Below are 16,246 nucleotides of genomic sequence, written 5' to 3'. Positions count from 1 at the left end.
TCTACACCTCATAGATTAAGATGCGGAGCTCTGCTGTTCTTCATGAATTAATGCAAGTATTATTGTTTGTCTTTCAATTCACGCTTACTTCTTCTCCAAGTATACTCTCGTACTTAATTCAGTTAAGTCATAATGAAGGGGTGACCCGTGACAATCACCCACTATCTTCGTTACTCGCTTAGCCAAGATCTGCGTACCTGACAACCACAAGCGGTCTACTTGATGTTCAACATAGTCATTGGACGAAAGCTGGAGTATAGTCTCTTAGGTTTCTGATCCACGGATTTGACTTGCCTCTTCTAACAATAGAGCATTCGAATTCGTGAGATTAGAACCTTCGTTGTATAGGCTAGAACCAATTGGCAGCATTCTTGAGATCCAAAAAGTCTAAACCTTGTCTGTGGTATTCCGAGTAAGATCTGGGACGAGATGAATGTGACGAGTTTTGAACTCATGACTGTTGGGCGCAGTGACAGTGTGTAAAAGGATAGAGAGATCCTATTCTAACACAAGTGAGAACCGATAGATGATTAGTCGTGCGGTAGCTATGCCTGGTATTTTTCATCCGTGACAAGAAACTCTACAGTTGATTAGCCATACAGAAACCATAGCTGGATCATTTTTACTGAGAGGACGGATGGTAGCCATTGACAACGGTGATCCACCAACATACAGCTTGCCATGGAAGAGAGCACGCATGATTGGATGAAGACAATAGGAAAGCAGAGGTTCAGAAGCAACAAAGCATCTCCAAACACTTATCTGAAATTTCCACCAATGAATTACATAAGTATCTTTATTTTAATTTGCGTTTTATTTATCTTTTAATTATCAAAACTCATAACCAATTGAATCCGCCAGACTAAGATTTACATGATGACCATAACTTGCTTCAAGCCGACAATCTCCGTGGGATCGACCCTTACTCGCGTAAGGTTTTATTACTTGGACGACCCAGTGCACTTGCTGGTTAGTTGTACCGGAGTTGTGAAAAGTGTAATCACAATTTCGTGCACCAAGTTTTTGGTGCCGTTGCCGGGGATTGTTCGAGTTTGGACAACTGACAGTTCATCTTGTTGCTTAGATTAGGTAACCTTCTTTCTTGTTTCAACCTTTATTTTCTTTTCAAAAAGTTCAAAAAAAAAGATATATTTTTTTAATAAAATCATAAAACCATATATATATATATATATATATATATATATATATATATATATATAATATATATATATATAATATATATTGTGTTTCTTATTTGAATCTAGTGTCAAATTTTAAGTTTGGTGTCAATTGCATGTTTTAAGTTTTCTTAAATTTTCAAAAATATATGTATTGTGTTCTTCTTGATCTTCAAGTTGTTCTTGATGATTTTCCTTGTTTGATCTTTAATTTTTCTTGTTTTGTGTCTTTTCTAGTTTTTCTTGTGCATTTTCGAATTGTTAGTGTCCCTAGTACAAAAGTTCTTAAGTTTGGTGTCTTGCATGTCTTTCTTTTCTTAAAAAATTTTAAAAAATATGTTCTTGATGTTCATCATGATCTTCAAAGTGTTCTTGGTGTTCATCTTGACATTCAAAGTGTTCTTGCATGCATTACTTGTTTTGATCTTAAATTTTTATATTTTGTTCCATTTTGTTGTTTTTCTCTCTCCTCATTAAAAATTCAAATGTCAAAAAAATATCTTCTCCTTTTTCATCTCATAATTTTTGAAATTTTGAGTTGACTTGGTCAAAAATTTTTTAAAATTTAGTTGTTTCTTGTTAGTCAAGTCAAAATTTCAAATTAATATATATATATATATATCTTTTTAGTAAATAATATAGAGAAATGAAGGTTCAGAACATAAAGCAGAAGAATTACAGAGAAAAAGAGCTCACTGGCGTTAAAATGCTAGTAAAGGTATCATTCTGGGGGTTAAATGCCATAATGGGCAGCATTCTAGGCGTTTAACACCAGAAACAGCAGCATCCTGGGCGTTCAGAAAAATGCCCAGTAACAAGGGAAATTTCGTTTCCAATTCAATTTTTTTCTTTTTCGAATTTTCGTGTTTTAATTCATAAATTTAAATGGCTATCTTTTTCATCCCATTTTAAATTTTAAAATCTTATCTTTTTCATATTATCTTTTATCAATCATATCTTTTTATCTTATCTTTTTTATTTTTCTTTTAATGTTTTCGAAAATTTTAAAACTAATTTTTCAAATAATCTTTTTCTTAATTTCATTTCACATTTTCGAAAATCCCTCTAACAATTAATGTCTTGATTCAAAATTTCAAGTTTGTCACTTTGTTGCTAAGAAAGGTTCAATCTTTGAATTCTAGAATCATATCTTTTAGTTTCTTGTTAGTCAAGTCATCAACTTTAATTTTAAAAATCAAATCTTTTTAATTTCTTTTTCAAAATAAATTTCAATCATATCTTTTTAAAATTTTAATTTCAAAATCTTTTTCTAACTTCTTATCTTTTCAAAATTTATTTTCAAATCTTTTTCAACTAGCTACTTTACTTGTTTATTTTAATTTTAAAAAGTTTACTATTTCTTATCTTTTTCAAAACCACCTAACTACTTTTCCACTTCCAATTTTTGAAAATCACTAACCATTTTCTTCAAAAAATTCTTTTTAATTAACTAATTATTTTAAATTCTAATTTTATTTTATTTCTTTTTTTTCGAAACTAACTTGATCAATTAAATAAAAAGAAAAATATTTTTCTTTTCCCTCTCCTTAAAATTCGAATACTCTCTCTCTCTCTCTCATCTCTTTCTATTTATTCTATTTAATTGCTAACACTTCTCTTCTACTCATAATTCGAACCCCTCTCTCTTCTCTCTGTTCGAATTACTCATCTCCTCTCTCTTCTCATTCTTATATTCTTCTATTCTTATACTCACATAAGGAATCTCTATACTATGACATACATGATTCCACTACTCCCTTTGTTCTCTTCTTTTTCATATGAGTAGGAACAAGGATAAGGACATTCTTGTTGAAGCTGATCCTGAACCTGAAAGGACTCTGAAGAGGAAGCTAAGAGAATCTAAAGCACAACACTCCAGAGAGGACCTTACAAAAAATTTCAAAAAAGAAGCAGACATGGCAGCCGAACCCAACAACAATGTTAGAGATGCAAGAAAGATGCTTGGTGACTATACTGCACCAACTTCCAACTTCTATGGAAGAAGCATCTCAATTCCTGCCATTGGAGCAAACAACTTTGAGCTTAAGCCTCAATTAGTTTCTCTAATGCAGCAGAATTGCAGGTTTCATGGACTTCTATCGAAAGATCCTCATCAGTTCTTAGCTAAATTCTTGCAGATCTGTGATACTGTTAAGATCAATGGGGTTGATCCCGAGGTCTACAGACTTATGATTTTTCCCTTTGCTGTAAGAGATAGAGCTAGGATATGGTTGGACTCACAACCTAGAGAAAGCATGAACTCTTGGGACAAGTTGGTCACTACTTTCTTGGCCAAATTCTTTCCACCTCAAAAGTTGAGCAAGCTTAGAATGGATGTCCAAACCTTCAGACAGAAAGAAGGTGAATACCTCTATGAAGCTTGGAAAAGATACAAGCAATTGATCAGAAAGTGTCCTTCTGACATGCTTTCAGAATGGAGCATCTTAGATATATTCTATGACGGTCTGTCTGAATTGTCCAAGATGTCATTGGACCACTCTTCTGGTGGATCTCTTCATCTGAAGAGAACCCCTGCAGAAGCTCAGGAACTCATTGAGGTAGTTACAAATAACCAGATCATGTACACTTCTGAAAGAAATCTTGTGAATAATGGGATGACTCAGAAGAAAGGAGTTCTTGAGATTGATACTCTGAACGCCATATTGGCTCAGAACAAAATATTGACTCAACAAGTCAATATGATTTCTCATAATCTAACTGGTTTGCAAGCTGCATCCGGCAGTACTAAAGAAGCTTCCTCTGAAGGTGAAACTTATGACCCTGAGAATCTTGCAATGGAAGAGGTGAATTACATAGGAGAACCCTATGGAAACACCTATAATCTTTCATGGAGAAATCATCTAAATTTCTCATGAAAGGATCAACAGAAGCCTCAACAAGGCTTCAATAACAATAATGGTGGGAGAAATAGGTTTGGCAATAGCAAGCCTTTTCCATCATCTTCTCAGCAACAGACAGAGAATTCTGAGTAGAGCCTCTCTAGCTTAACAACCATAGTCTCTGATCTATCTAAGGCCACTCTCAGTTTCATCACTGAAACAAGGTCCTCCATCAGAAATTTGGAGGCACAAGTGGGTCAACTGAGTAAAAGAGTTACTGAAACTCCTCCTAGTACTCTCCCAAGCAATACAGAAGAGAATCCAAAGAGAGAGTGCAAGGCCATCAATATAACAAAAATGGCCAAACCTATAGAGGAGGAAGAGGCAGTGATTTCCAGTGAGGAAGACCTCAATGGACGTCCACTGACCACTAAGAAGTTCCCTAATGGGAAACCAAAGGAATCTGAGGCTCATATAGAGACCATAGAGATTCCATTGAACTTCCTATTACCATTCATGAGCTTTGATGAGTATTCTTCCTCTGAAGAAGATGAAGATATTGTTGAAGAGTAAGTTACTCGGCATCTAAGAGCAATCATGAGGCTGAATGCCAAGTTATTTGGTAATGAGACTTGGAAGGATGAACCTCCATTGCTCATCAATGAACTGAATACCTTGGTTCAGCAAAAATTACCTCAGAAGAAACTAAATCCTGGAAGGTTCTTAATACCTTGTACCATAGGCACCATGACCTTTGAGAAGGCCCTGTGTGACCTAGGGTTAGGTATAAACCTCATGCCACTCACTGTAATGGAGAAACTAGGAATCTTTGAGGAAATTTCTCCACCATATCAGAGAAGATAGAGAGCATACATCTCTGAAAGGTTGCAGGTGCATTGCATAGGCCAAACGGCATCCGTTTGTAAGCAAATACTCCAGATGGACATGTGAATGTTGTTTTCTCTTGGTCCTGAGGATCTACTGCAATATGGTTGTAACCTGAATGGCCATCCAGAATGCAGTAGTATGGATGACCTGCTAGTCTCTCTAGCATCTGATCTATAAATGGCAGAGGAAAATGATCCTTTCTGGTGGCTGTATTGAGCCTTCTATAGTCAATACACATACGCCATCCTGTAACTGTTCTTATAGGAACCAGTTCATTCTTTTCATTATGAACCACTGTCATGCCTCCCTTCTTGGGGACAACTTGGACAGGGCTCACCAAGGGGCTATCAGAAATAGGATAAATAATTCCAGCTTCTAGTAACTTAGTGACCTCTTTCTGCACCACCTCTTTCATGGCTGGGTTCAGCCGCCTCTGTGGTTAAACTACTGGCTTGGCATTATCCTCCAATAGGATCTTGTGCATGCATCTGGCTGGGCTAATGCCTTTAAGATCACTTATGACCACCCAAGAGTTGTCTTGTGTGTCCTTAACACCTAGATCAGTGCTTTCTCTTCCTGTGGCTCTAAAGCAGAGCTTATGATTACCGGAAAAGTGTCATCTTCTCCCAGAAAAGTATATTTCATGGATGGTGGTAGTGGTTTGAGCTCGGGTTTAGGAGGTTTCTCTTCTTCCTGAGGAGTTTTCAGAGGTTCTTCTGTTTCCTCTGGTTCCTCCAGATCAGGCTGAACATCTTTAAAAATGTCCTCTAGCTCTGATTCGAGACTCTCAGCCATATTGACCTCTTCCACCAGGGAGTCAATAATGTCAACAGTCATGCATTCTTTTGATGTGTCTGGATGCTACATAGCTTTGACAGCATTCAACTTAAACTCATCCTCATTGACTCTCAGGGTCACTTCCCCTTTTTGGACGTCAATGAGAGTTCATCCAATTGCTAGGAAAGGTCTTCCTAGAATGAGAGTTGCACTCTTGTGCTCCTCCATTTCCAGTACTACAAAGTCAGTGGGAAAGGCAAATGGCCCAACCTTGACAATCATGTCTTCAATTACGCCTGATGGCATTTTAATAGAGCCATCAGCAAGTTGGAGACATATCCGGGTTGGTTTAACTTCTTCAGTCAAACCAAGCTTTCTGATAGTGGATGCAGGTATTAGGTTGATACTTGCCCCAAGATCACATAGATCTGTCTTGGTACAAGCACCCTCTAACGTGCATGGTATCATAAAGCTTCCGGGATCTTTAAGCTTCTCAGGTAAGCTTTTCAGAATGACTGCACTGCATTCTTCAGTGAGGAAAACTTTTTCAGTTTCTCTCTAATCCTTCTTATGAATTAAGATCTCTTTCATGAACTTAGCATAAGAGGATATTTGCTTAAGTGCCTCTGCAAATGGAATCTGTATTTCAAGAGTTCTGAGAAAGTCTGCAAAGCGGGTAAATTATTTATCCTGTTCCGCTTGGCGAAGTTTCTGAGGATAAGGCATCTTGGCTTTATATTCTTCAACCTTAGTTGCTGCAGGTTTATTACCTACAGAAGTGGTTGGAGAAGTGTGCTTAGGAGGGTTGTTATCAGCACTTGTAGGTGCCTGATCCCTCATTGGCATTTGAATGCCAGAATTGGATGCTGAATGGGCGTTTAACGCCAGATTGCCACCCTTTTCTGGCATTTGAACACCAGAATTGGCATCTTTATTGGCGTTTAACGCCAGGTTGCTTCCCTTTTCTGGCGTTTGAACGCCAGAGTTGGCAGCTAAATGGGCATTTAACGCCAGTTTTTTACCCTTTTCTGGCGTTTGAATGCCAGAATCATTCCTCTCTGGGCTCTTACAGTCCTCAAAGGGATTTTGGATAGTGAATTGGTCATCCTCTGTCAGATGTTCTTTTCTTGGCATCCTGCTACTTTGATTTGAGACGTTCAATGTCTTTCCACTCCTTAAATGAACAGCTTGGCATTCTTCTATTATCTGCTTGGATAATTGATGTTTTGTCTGATTTAATTATTTTTCCATATTCTGGTTAGCATCTTTGGTTTCTCGTAGCATCTCCTTAAATTCTGCTAGCTGTTTTGTTATAGAAAAGAGTTGTTGATTGAGTTCAGCAACTTGTTCTGGAGGACTAAATTCAGTGGATACTGCCTTAGCCTCTTCTTTTATGGAGGATTCACTTTTTAAGTACAGATGCTGATTTCTAGCAACCGTATCTATGAGCTCTTGAGCCTCCTCAATTGTTTTTCTCATGTGTATAGATCTACCAGCTGAGTGGTCTAGAGATGTCTGGGCCTTTTCTGTAAGCCCATAGTAGAAGATGTCTAACTGCACCCATTCTGAAAACATTTCAGAGGGACATTTCCTTAGCATCTCTCTGTACCTCTCCCAAGCGTCATAAAGGGATTCATTATCCTCTTGTTTAAAGCCTTGGATGTCCAGCCTTAACTATGTCATCCTTTTTGGAGGAAAATATTGATTCAGGAATTTTTCTAATAACTGTTTCCATGTTTTAATGCTTGCTATAGGTTGGATCTTGTAAATCTCAGTCAGGCAAATTCAAATGGTTATGAGGTTTGATAGTAAAAAGAACAATAAAACATAAAATAAAATAAAGTCACTTATGTAGTTCCTTGGTGAGAATTTTATATAAGCGTTTGGAGATGCTTTGTTGCCTCTGAACCTCTGCTTTCCTACTGTCCTCATCCAATCATGCGTACTCCCTTCCAGGCAAGCTGTATGTTGGTGGATCACCGTTGTCAATGGCTACCATCCGTCCTCACAGTGAAAACATGTCCTCTACGGTTTCCCACATGGATAATCAGCTGTCGGTTCTCGATTGTGTCGAAATAGAATACATTTATTCTTTTGCACACTGTCACTGCACCCAACAGTCACGAGTTTGAAGCTCGTCACAGTTATCCCATCCCAGATCCTACTCGAAATACCACATACAAGGTTTAGACTTTTCAGATCTCAAGAATGCTGCCAATTGGTTCTAGCTTATACCACGAAGGTTCTAACATCATGGATTCGAATGCTCTGTTGTCAGGAGAGGTGATTCAGATCCGTGGGTCAGAGGCCAAAGAGAATATACTCCAGCTGTCATCCAATGACTACGTTGAACATAATGTAGACCGCTTTGTGGTTGTCAGGCACGTGGATCTTGGCTAAGCGAGTAACGAAGGTTGAGTGATTGTCATGGGTCACCCCTTCATTCTGACTTAACTGAATTAAGTACAAGAGTATATCTTGGAGGAGAAATAGGCGTGAATTGAATAGAAAAATAATAATACTTGCATTAATACTCGAGGAACAGCAGAGCTCCTCACCTTAATCTATGAGGTATAGAAACTCCACCGTTGAAAATACATAAGAACAAAAGGTTTAGGCATGGCCGAATGGCCAGCCTCCAAAAAGGGTTCAAAGAATTCCCCAAAAGGTCAAAGAATCTAAATACAATAGTAAAAAGGGCTATTTATACTAAACTAGTAAACTAGGTTTACAGAAAATGAGTAGATAGTGCAAAAATCCACTTTCGGGGCCCACTTGGTGTGTGTTTGGACCGAGCCTTGAAGCTTTCACATGCATAGGCCATCCTTGGAGTTAAACGCCAGCTTTGGTGCCAGTTCTGGCGTTTTACACCGGAAAAGGGTCTCTGGTGGGCATTTGAACGCCAGTTTGGGCCATTAAATCTGTACTTTCCAACGCAATTAAGAGCGTACCAATTGGACTTCTGTAGTTCCAGAAAATTCACTTCGAGTGCAGGGAGGTCAGAATCCAATAGCATCTGCAGTCCTTTCTCAGCCTCTGAATCAGATTTTTGCTCAGGTCCCTCAATTTCAGCCAGAAAATACCTGAAATCACAGAAAAACTCACAAACTCATAGTAAAGTCCAGAAATGTGATTTTTGCATAAAAACTAATAAAAATATATTAAAAAGTAACAAAAACATATTAAAAACTACCTAACAATAATGCCAAAAAGCGTATAAATTATCCTCTCATCATCTTGCATAGAGAAATTTAGGCGTGTGGCCAAATTGCACCTTAAGAAGGGTTGCTTGCCAGGCTTCTGGATGGCATGCTGGGAGTGCATTTGGAGAAAGCATGGTCGTTGGGCGTGTGAATATGGCTGCCAGGTGTGCATGCTTGGAGACTTGGGGCACTATTTTTTGCGTCAAAAAGATGATGGTGGTGCGCAGCTCAAACTAAATGTCCATTATAGATATATACATATTATTCTGAAGTCTTAGATATTAACTTTCTAATGCTACTAAAATTTCCTCATTTAGACCTCTATAGCTCAGGCTATAATCATTTGAATTTGAAGACGTCAGGATTGAGGACATGGCTGCCGGGCGTGCATGTTTTTCTTCCTTTTGGGCATGGTTTTGTTCCTTAGGGCACAATTTTGCTACCTTTAAACCTTACTTGTATTTTTCTTGTCAAAAAGCTTTAATTCTTGCTTATTTTGAGCCAAAAATTTCTGAAAACAAAAAAATCACTATTCTAACTCCAAATACTTGATTATTTATAAAAATCTATTAGAAAACATAAGAAATTTGATTAAAAACTAAGAAAATGAATGAAAAAACCCTAAAAACCACTTAAGATGACGTGTCATCACAATACCAAACTTAAAACTTTGCTTGTCCTCAAGTAAAAAGAAAAATAAACAGAATTATCTTAAGTGAAAAGAGTTGAAGGGTTTTAATTTTTGTAAAATGAAAGTGGGATTTATATAATCCTTGTAGTTACATTCGGCTTCTCTTATCGTTGATGAATCTTGCATACTTAGGATTTGAAAATTTCCAAAAACTGAGATCTAAATTCTATTATGAGAATTTTGGCCTTATACGTCTTGAAGGCAGTTACTTGACATTTTAATTTGGGAAAATATCTTTGAGCCTTTTGACTCTAGGATTCTGTTGCAAGGCAACTCTTAATGGGCTTTCAATCAATAATTTTGAGCCTGTTGGCCCAAGTTATTGGGTGATAAAGCACCCTTTGAATCTAGTTATCCAAGTCTCTCCTTAGCACAATCTCCCCACAAGTACATAACTACGGTTTTATTTTCCCAGACATCGATGCCTAGAGCCTCCTTGGACTTCTAAATGTTTTGTTTTAAGGCGACTCTTAAAGAGGGATTTCGATCGATAATCTTGATCTAGTTGGCCCAAGTTATCGGGTGATAAAGCACCCCTCAGATCTAATTACCTAAGTCTTTCCTTGAAACATAAACACCACAGGCACATAACTAGGCCCTAATCACTGGTGCTCAGAGCCTTAGAACTTTTGATTTCCTTGATCTTTCGAGGCACTTCTCTTTTTTTTTAACTGCTTCAAGGAATTGATTTTTTTGAATTCTCATAATACTTCTTCAAATCTCTGTTTTTGAAGGTTCTTCTTCCATTTTCTCAAATTTCAAATATTTTAAATTCATCAAATATAACCATCTCTTTTAAGCACCAACACTTTCGTTTGAATTTATTATTTCAGTCTTTTCATTAAGATATCCTTTATAAAAAGTATTATAGGAGGAACAATCATTCAAAATTCAGGCCCTAAACTCTACCTGAAGTGTTACACCCAAAGGTCCTAACCACTTAATCAGTCGATACTTATAGCATGGACACCTAGATATCTATTGAGACCTAAACAGTTCAATGTTGAAGACATATGCAACAAACTCGTCAACTCCCTCAAAGAATTTAGGTTTTAATCCCCTCGTCCATCGTTATCGCTATCATACATCCACAAATGATAACTTGGAATCATTTTACAACAAATAACCTAGAATTCAACCAACAACTCAACTTGTTAAAATTTTTAGAAATTTTGGCAAAGTTTCTTTTATAATTAGAATCTTTCACCAAATTCAATTATCATTTTTTTACAAACTAAACACGTTTTTAAACAATTTTAACAAAAATCGGTAGAGCTTCTCCTAAATTCAAAGACATCCATAAAAAAAATCTATTAATTTTCACAGAAGAAAAGTTGCATGCATAAATTAGACAAATACGCATTCAGTAAAATATCAAATCTTAGTCGTTCTAGTGTGCAACCCCTTATTACTCCACAATTTTTCAGCAAACAAGAATTTCGAGAAGGCGCCACTATACAACCTTCTCCCATTTTCATCCTAAAACTTTATCATAGAAAAAGTAGGTCCAATATAAAACATAAACAACATAGCATGTTTAGAGATGAAAAATCGACCTGAGTATTTTGAACAAACAACTCAAGTATATATCAGCACGAACAACCCACAATTAAAGTTACACGACTTTAAAAAAATTCTAAAATAAAAGTGAGTTCAGTGAAATGTAAAAATTAATAATCAAAACTTAAAAATCTAACCTAAAAATTTAATAAAGTTAATGAAATATAAAAAATTAATAACCTAAAAAGTCTATTTAATTTCATCAAATTTAAACATGAATTCTATATTTAAAAATTTATAATTGATCTTATATTTTAAACTAAAAACTAATTAAAAATATTCTATTATGTTATGATATAGTATAACAAACAATATTATATTTTTCTATTCATGTTATTCAACTAAAATATGTTAAAACTTCTAACATTGTGAAATTTCTTGCTCTTTTGTAAAAGAAAAAATAACACGAGAAATATTAACTACTTATAACTTAATAAAAATATCTTAAATACAAATTTTCTAACACATACATAACAAATTAAAAATAGATAAATTAGTATTTAAGTTTTAACTACTCTAAACTAATTAGTGAATGAGTTAGCTGGAGACAATGGTGGCGCGAAAGAATTTTCTGGTGTGGTGGCGGCAGCACGTATGGCACAATGGCGACAGCAGTGACCAACCTACATGGGTGCATTTAGTGTTTCAGTTGAAAAAATTGCAAATGTAAAATAAGATATAATAAAAAGAGGGATGAGCACAATCTAACTAGACGGAGGAATGGGGCAGCTCCGGCGACAATAGCAACGGCAGTGACGAAATCGACGGCAAGACAACAAACCACGCGTGCAAAGAGTATTTGCCCAATCCACGCGGTCTTTGGAGGCTCTTGGTGGTGTCGGTGCTGGTGGAGGGGCTACCGAACGTGGTTTAGGGGAGAGAGTCGAATAGAGGAGGTTTAGAGAGAGAGTGTGGGTTTCGAAATTAGGGGGAGGATTGTGTGAGGGCGGTAGCGCATTGCAGGTCACTAAAACACTGCGTTCCACTAATTGAATGTATCGTCGAATTTATCCGCCGGTAAATCCGACGCTATATTTTTGCACGTTTTCCATTTTCCTTCCAACATTTACTGTCAAATTTATCGTCGGAAACGCAAATTCACCGTTAATTATTTGAGCTGACAAATTTATTGACGTGCCAGTAAATTCACCGGTGAATCTGAAGCTAACTTCCGACAAAAAATTTGACGGTATACAGCATTTTTTCTAGTAATAAATTAAGAATCAATTCATGGAAAAGGACGTGCAACATCACATTTGTTAGCGGAAAAGAATAATGCAAATTTTCCATTACAAGTTTGTTAAGACCGTTAGAGTGGTTAGTTAACAAGTGTGTATATATATATATGAGAAAATACTCAATTTGGTCCCTGAAGTTACACTCGAGCCTCAATTTAGTCCTTGACGTTTCAATTGCCTCTATTTAGTCCCTAAACTTTATAAATTTTAATCAATTTAGTCCCTGCGGTGGTTTCTGCCACAGAGTTATTACCGGAGAGATGATGTGTACAACGGACTGCCACACTGGACGTCTAACGGATATATTACGTGGCATTTGAAATTTTTGCATCAATTTAGTCCCTATGAACTATTTAAATCCCTAATCCCCAAATCCATTTGAAGTCCCTTAACTTCTTCGTCGATTCTTACTCCTCTTTTGGGGGACGTTTTTTTGAAGTCTATGATAGGTAGCAGCAGTAAATCCGTTGGGAGTTCCAGCAATCAACGCTCTAATGGAGGTTGGAGAACTACTCGAAGCAGAGAAGAACTATTTCCAGAGTGGTGTGGGTGTGGGTTTAGACCCGTTCTGAGATGGTCAGGAACAGATGCAAATCCAGGGAGACCCTTTTTTGGGTGTCCAAACTACAATGTAAGTGCAAGATTATTCTTAACTTTTTTCTAACGCTTGTAGTGTCTGATTCTTTCTCCATCTCCGCTGAATCTGTTTGCAGAGTGTTGGCAAGAGGTGGTGTGGGTTGTTTGTTTGGGCTAATGAATTCTATAAAGAAGGAGAATTAAGAGGCAGAGTAGTACCAAAAAATGAAAATGATGAAGAATGGAGGATGAACTTTGCTTGGAAGATTGGAAGTTTGGAATCTGATGTTAGGGCTTTGAAATTGGGAGGAGCTTTATTGGTTTTAATAAATTTGCTTGTAGTTGCTATGTTATTATGAAAATGGTGAAGATTGGCCTTATGTTTTTTGATAAATAGCCAAATTTTGATGGTTTTGATTCAGATTACAGGAATATTTTGAAGAAAAATTAACGTATATTGTTATATGTATTGTTGTATCTGTTTTTATTTTAAGTCTCAATGAATAAAAATTGTACCTGTGTTAATATCAATCAAACAACACAAAATAAAATATAACAATGTCAGATAAGAAATATCATCCAAATTCTTTATAATTCATTAATAAAACATTCATATTGATACTGAATTCAAACACAACTAGCTAGTTTAGTGTGATACAACACACAAACAAAACAAAGTAAATTATCCAAAAGGAACCATTCCAAGTATAACTAACCAGAAGTCATCATTACAAAGTTATCCAAACTTAGAGAAACAAGATAACTAATCCAAAAGGTAACTATTCCAAAAGTATAATCCTCTATTACATATAAAGCTCCCAAAGACAGAATGATCAACAATTCAATTCTTTTTTCTTGGAGGTTTGAATCCGGGAGTAAGGACAAATTTCATGAAACTAGCTAGTCGTGTGGCTGTCCCTGAAGATGCACCTTGCATTGGATCAACTGGTACATTGGTTGCTGGTGGAGTACTAGATGGTTGGGACACCATTCTTTTGGTTGTAAGCTTTGGGGGCCTTGCATTATGTTGCACTAAACTAGTCTCCATCTATAAAAAGTGTGAAGTTAGTGAAATTTGAACAAAAAATAAATTTGCATAGTGATTAAAGTTAATGTATAATTTAAAATATACCATTACCTGTAGAGAATCTTCATTTTGAGACATAATTGGTTGACTCATGCCAAGTTCAACCTCAGCCTGGCCTTCATTCTGAATTTTTTTATGTGCACCAACTTGAGATGGTACAGCAGCAGGTGGAATAGCATGAGTAGGGTTCACAACTGGAGTAGTAATGGTATGAACAGCAGGGTTGGAATTACCACTTTTAGCAGCAGCTGCCGCAGCTGCCATTTCTTCAGCTTTTCTTTTTGGGCAGTTTCTCTTGGTGTGGGCTTTTTCCCCACAATAGCGACAAGAACCTTTTTTATAAGACCTCTTCATCTTGGTCTTTTGCTTGTTGCTTCCATCAGGGTCCTCGTTAGCATCCTTTCTACGTTTTTTCTTGGGTGCTCCTGGCATCTTTTTGAATTTCGGAGCTTGTGGTCTATTGTATGGAGACTTCTCCCACATTGCTTGGCCAGGAATAGGATTTAAATGGAATGCATATGTGTCATTATATGCATCCATTGTCAACCACTTGTGGCAAAATTCATCAGGACGTTTTCCGGCCCTAGCCAATGCAGCACAAGCATGGACACAAGGCATCCCTGCAAACACAATTACAGTAGATACAACCAACAATAATTAAATATTTTTGTAACAGAAAACCAAAACATAGTATCATACCATATAAGAGGTCTACACCCAGCCTTAAATCCTCTCTTGCATCCGTCTAAACATATATACATCTTTTCAAAAATAGGAGCTTCATCAGGGTTTGGTTGAGGGATAACTCCAATTTTAATTGTGGACCCAGGGTTGCTCTTAAGAAGAGTCAGACCGTAATCTCTAACCATATTGTATTGAGCAGCTGCATCTCCATATACTATGTGCCTTGCATCTTCTAAAGCCCTTGTAAGAGAAGATTTATTAAGATCCAAGTCACATTTGCTCTTGAAGTAGGCAAGAGCTTCAGAGTGCTTTAGATTAGGAAACTTCCTTAACTTCTTCACCAGCTTACATGCTAACCATTTTCTATTTGCCAACCTATTTTTGCACTCCCTTGCACATGTATGATCATCATTAAAAGTTTTTATCTACCAACAAACTCCCTCACTATCCTTTGAGGCATAAACCACCCAGTCACAATCTTTGATCTTGCACAACGCTCTACACCTTTCCTTATCATTCTTCTTGTACCAAATCCTCCTACCTTCCTGGATACAATACTCCCGGACAGCCTCTCTAAATTCCTGCTTTGTGTTAAATTTCATACCAACTTCAAGTCGTAGCTCTCCAAATCTAGCACTTTCATTAAACACAGGAAATACATCATCAGATTCCACCTCAGATAGCTCATCTTCGGAGGCTGGAGGTGTCTTCATTTCCTCCGAATGCCATGAATCTCCTCCATCCGAATCATCATGATATCTATCATGAGCATCATACTCTACGACCACATCATGAGTACCAGATCTACCAAAAAAGTAATTATCATCCTCACCTGAATCAGACTCCCCCACCACTAAACCATCATACTCTAACAAAATCTTTCTCTTCTCTTTACTCAGATGGCCCTGTGAAGCATGTTTTGATTTGAATTTCTTTGTTTTAGCAGCTGAAATCTTCAATGAATCTTCATCATCACTTGAACTTTTCTCACCTCCAGGCTTATAAAGGCTGTCTTCCACGCTATCATAGCTATCATGGCTGTCTGATGAGGAATCTATTTCTATATGAATTGGCTTTCCTTTAGATGATGATCTTGTTGGAGGCCCTTTGCTTGCTTGCCTTGTCACAGGCCTTCTAACATATCCTCCACCCTTGGTCAAATTCTTTTTTGCTCTACTATCTTTCGATTTAGTTAAATTGTTGGGCTGGTTTGATTTGTTGAGTTGCGTAAATTTATTGGGTTGGGTTGATTTTTTTGCCTTAGTTATTTTAACTTCAGTTGCTGTGTTTGGAGTTTCAGTTCGGGTAGAAGTGAATATTGGGGTAGGAATTAATTTTGGAGAAGATGTGGGGGTTGGACTTGGGGCAGGGGTGGGTATTAGGATGGGAGTTGGCTTTGGAGTAGAGGTGAGTATTTGTATGGGAGTTAGATTTGGGGCAGAGGTGGGTACTTTTGGCAAGGGGTGGATACATCAGTTCTTTTCCTTTAGATGGTTGTTGTTCCTCAACATAATCCGGTTCAGA

The 16,246-nt window shown here is 37.0% G+C and overlaps 1 non-coding gene across 1 annotated transcript; it reads right to left on the bottom strand.

The window, feature by feature from the left end:
• Positions 1-3,499: 3,499 nt before the first annotated feature.
• Positions 3,500-3,607, bottom strand: LOC130942405 (small nucleolar RNA R71). Its single transcript, XR_009070975.1, has one exon. It is a non-coding gene; the product is annotated as a small nucleolar RNA R71 (small nucleolar RNA).
• Between the last annotated feature and the right edge of the window lie 12,639 nt (positions 3,608-16,246).

Source organism: Arachis stenosperma, chromosome 7, assembly GCF_014773155.1.
Source record: "Arachis stenosperma cultivar V10309 chromosome 7, arast.V10309.gnm1.PFL2, whole genome shotgun sequence".
Taxonomy (NCBI): Eukaryota; Viridiplantae; Streptophyta; class Magnoliopsida; order Fabales; family Fabaceae; genus Arachis; species Arachis stenosperma.
This window is presented reverse-complemented; position numbering and strand designations above follow the sequence as displayed.